This window comes from Balearica regulorum, chromosome 11 (assembly GCF_011004875.1).
Source record: "Balearica regulorum gibbericeps isolate bBalReg1 chromosome 11, bBalReg1.pri, whole genome shotgun sequence".
Classification (NCBI taxonomy): Eukaryota; Metazoa; Chordata; class Aves; order Gruiformes; family Gruidae; genus Balearica; species Balearica regulorum.
This window is the reverse complement of record NC_046194.1, coordinates 8,586,166-8,590,324: the sequence shown is the minus strand read 5'-3', so window position 1 is coordinate 8,590,324 and position 4,159 is coordinate 8,586,166.

The window sequence follows — 4,159 nt, the reverse complement described above, 5'->3', positions numbered from 1 at the left end:
CGCTTGACCTTCTCAGACTAGTTTGTTCGTGGCCTTTGGCCAGCGGGTAAGGCAGCAGCCGTGGATGCAGATGCTGAAGGCCGTGGGCTGGAGGGGCCATCCTCCCGTGCAGGAACAGGCGCCAGGGAGCGGAGGGATGCCGATGTCTGCTAAAAGCCGCTGCAGTTCCCAGGCTCCTCCACGGGCAGCAAAACCCAGCTGGGGTAGCCCTGGGGCGGTGGGTGGACCTGCGTGAGAGGCATCACTACGAGGTGTTTGCAAAACTGAGCTTCCTGAACTTTCCTGGGCTTTTATGTCCCCTGGTTTTATTGAATTTGCAGTTGGGCTCGTGGCAGGTGATTCTGGCCTGTGTCTCCTGTCTGTACCATTTTTTTGGTGCTATGTATTGTCGGAGCAGCTGAAGAGGTTTGTTGTTCAAATGCTTTACAATCCTTTAACATAGGGGGCACCTCAGGAACTTCAGGAATTAGGTTTTGAGGGCTTTGATTCACAAAGAACAACCTTAATCTTTTGAATGGTATAAAAATACATAGTTTGTAGCTCTGTATCGCTGCGGGAGGATAGCCCCTGAAACCTAGTTAAACCCACTTGTCTCCCATCTGTAGCAGCGGGCAGCTGAGGGGACGTCTGTTCTGCTTTCTGAAGGGACCGCGGTCCTTGCGTGGGGTGGCGAGCCCTGAGCTCTCACGCTGGGCCTTGCCGAAGCCTTGACGGCACCTCACAAGAGTTCTGTGAGTCTGGAAGCGAGATGGGCTTCTCCAGCGTCACGCTGGTCATGGGTGGCCTGTGCTACTGGAAGTCACACGAGCGGGACAGGAGACAATGGTGTTTATTTTATTGCTATGAAATGATGCTAATTCCACCGTGCACTCTCACACCTCAAAATCCGGACAATCAGAATAAACTCCACTAATCCCGCTGTATATACGCCATCCAGCCCAGGCTTGGGTCATACTCTGGCACGTAACTAAAGCAAACAAGGACGTAGTTTAGAAATTTAACAAATGCCTTTTGGCAGCTCTTTATCCTCGCAAACCCTCAAAAAGAAGTGCAGCACGCCCCTTACAACTGAATTGTTTTGTTGAAATGACATCCGATTCAGGCCCTTGGGCTCACCAATGGTGAGCGGTATCTCCAGTGCCCAAAACACAGCCGGGGCCAGCCGGTGTGCATCCACCCTCCCCAGCGCAGGCGGCTGCAGGCAGGCGTCCTCTGGGACTGGCATCTCCTTTCAGCTATGCAAAAAGATTGTGGATAGGTGCTGTTCAGAGGCACTGCAAGAAGGGATGAGACACATCCCTGCATAGTCCGGGGAGGGAGACTTGCACCGCAGGTAGGTGCGTGCAGCCGCCACTTGCTGAATAGTCCCCGTTTTACTAGTTCAGTTCGATTTGAGCTGATGAGGGACAGCTTTCAGTCAAGCCATCGCACCACCTGGCCAGTATGGGGATCAGTAAAGTGCTGGGAAATGGGCCCACACCAGGTATCTACAGCCTCAAAAAAAAATCACAGGGCTGTTTTTAGAGCAGTCCTGTATTCTCATGCCCAAGGCACAGACAGTCCTGTGCACTTGGCTCTCCGTGTCATGCTGGAGAAGCATTCACATGAGGTAAAACTTTAAAAAACCAAGCTTTTGATTCCTCCTCCTTATCTCATCATGGCCTGCAAGGAGCTCTTGTCCTTGCTGGGTCCTCTAGATGGCAACATTGGAAAGGACAGTAATTGTCCATCACCACCGTCTCCCTGCAGGTCCAGGCAGTGCAGAGACTGCCAGCCCACCATCCACCTCCAGACACCCTCTCCATCCCCTGCCACGGCCGCCATGCTTTATGCACCACCCAGCTTTGGTCTGCAGAAAGGAGAAGAGACCCCGTTGCAACACCGGCTGCTCTTACACTCTGAGCCCCTTTGCTGAAGCGACCACCTTCTCAAAGGAGGTGTTTGGTTTAGTGACGGCCCCGTTGCTGCCTTTGCACTGAAGAAAGGGCGGAATTTGCTAACACGGCCTGGATCTGGCTGTCTCAGTGGGATACCTGTGGGTAGGCATCAACACCCAGGAGTCTGGAGACGGTTGAGGTGACCTTGTGCTCAAAGACTGTACCTCTTGCTTTCTTCTTTAAGACCAGCTGCTTGTTGACTTTTTTTTCCCTCCATTAGGCTTTTAGAACCAGGAGTTAATGCTTATGTCACAAGCTGGTTGCAGGATGGGTTTTAGCCCCTCGGAGATGAGAGGCAGCCCTTGCCTGAGCTGCTGACAAGTCTCAGCTGGTTCACACCCCACACACAACATCGAGCCTGCAAGGGCACCTTCCTCCGTGGTGCTTCTCCCTCCAGGCTCCCCAGCTCTCACAGGTAGGTCATCACCTGGGCTTTAAACACTTCTAGCACTAGACGTTGCTGTCACCTGCAGCAAATTTGTGGTCATGATGGCTGTTTGCACTGCTGCAAGAAGACTTCTCTCTGCTTGGCTCCTGCTCATCACAGTCCCAAAACAGTGTCTGTCACCAGATGTGGGGAGCATTCTGGAGCAAATAGCTTGGCAAGATAAGAGAGGACCTGTGGGAAGTGTCTCTCGGATGCTAGTGGGCCCAAATATATTCTTATAATACTACATTGCAAAAAAATCTTTTAGCCACATGTGTCTGTGATCTGAGGATAATTGGAAGATGAGACAAGTGGAGGGGAAAAGAAGAAATGGTGTCCTTGCTGACAATCATAACAAAATCTGCCAAGCCGATGAGAGAACCCAGAGGCCGTGGGAGTATTTGTGTACTCTCTGTGTCCAGTGCAAGCGTAGCAACACAGCCCAGCGCAAACGCCGTCTGTGCCCGCTGCTTTCCATCTCCTCTGCTGCGCTGGGGGCAATCTGGGTGTCACTTAATATACAGGCATTTGCAACTCACCTGGTGCCTTCAACCATGTTAACATCAGAAGCTGCTTTGTACCTTGCACCTGGCAGGAGCAGCACGGGGGACAGCCTGGCTGCTGGTGCCCTGATCTCTCTACCGTTATAATTTGGCTTAAGGGAGAGCAGCACAGCAGCGCAGTGGGTCCGATGTCCCTGAAGGCTCCTGGTCCTGGAACAGGTCTGATAACAAGCAAGGCAAAGTCTTGGTGGGTTGGTGGCTGGAGAGGTGAGATGTTGGGGGTGAGGCTGTGACTGGAGAGCCCCAAGCTGGGGAAAGCAGAATTGAAGCCTGTCACTGCTGGCATTGCAGGATGGTACCAAAGGTGTGCAAAGGTCTGCTCTCAGGACAGAGTTTGGGAACCAGGGGCTCTGGAGTGTGTTACTTTGGGACATGCAGCCCTCGCACAAGCCATCTCGGTGCTTTTCCTTACTCCCATCCTTACAGTCCACACTGGGCACTTATGGCCTGGGTCAGAGGCTACAAGATCCCTTAGTGGCTGCAGGAGACTCTCTAAGGTTCAGGACTCCGGGGTAGCAGAGCCTTGATTTTGTTGTACAATATTTAGACATGCGTATATACAAAAGGATTTGGTCTTTATTAATTGGCCTTTCATAGGAAATTCCACCAGCTGTCCTCCTCCAAGGGGTGCCAGCGATGCTCCAGCCCCGAGGAGTCCATATATGGTTGCAATCTCCTAACCCTGCATGTTTCGCAGAATAGTGTGGTCATAACTACTTTTAAGGTTATGTGTGAACGTTGCTCCCTTTCCTGCACGCATAAGCTCACAGGAATGCGGACAAAGAGAAAAAGTATATAAATTAAAGCTGTCAGCTTTATGCAGCATGTCAGCTCTTCTACCTGCAGCAGCAAGGTTAGTTATTCTAGCCTACCCACATGGGCGCTGCGCTGGGAAGGCACCACAGTGCAAAGGATGCTTTGTGAATAGGAAAATACCAACCGGCCGAACATCAAAGCATTTCACAATGTAAATGTGCCTAGGCTGAGACAGCAGCAGAAATATTTTCCCTTGCCCTTCCTCCTCCTGCAAGCAAAGCTAAACTACAGCCAGGAGCTGCAGGTACCCAGCAGCTACCCCTGAACCCTTTCTGTTCATAAGGGAGCTCTGTATCCTGAATTCTGCCTGATCCTTCTGCCAGGGACATCTTCCCCCTCCTCCCTGTTTCTGTCACCTGGTGTCCACAGCCCATGGCCAGCTCCTGCTCTGTTCATTCTTCAAACACAGCAAGGGG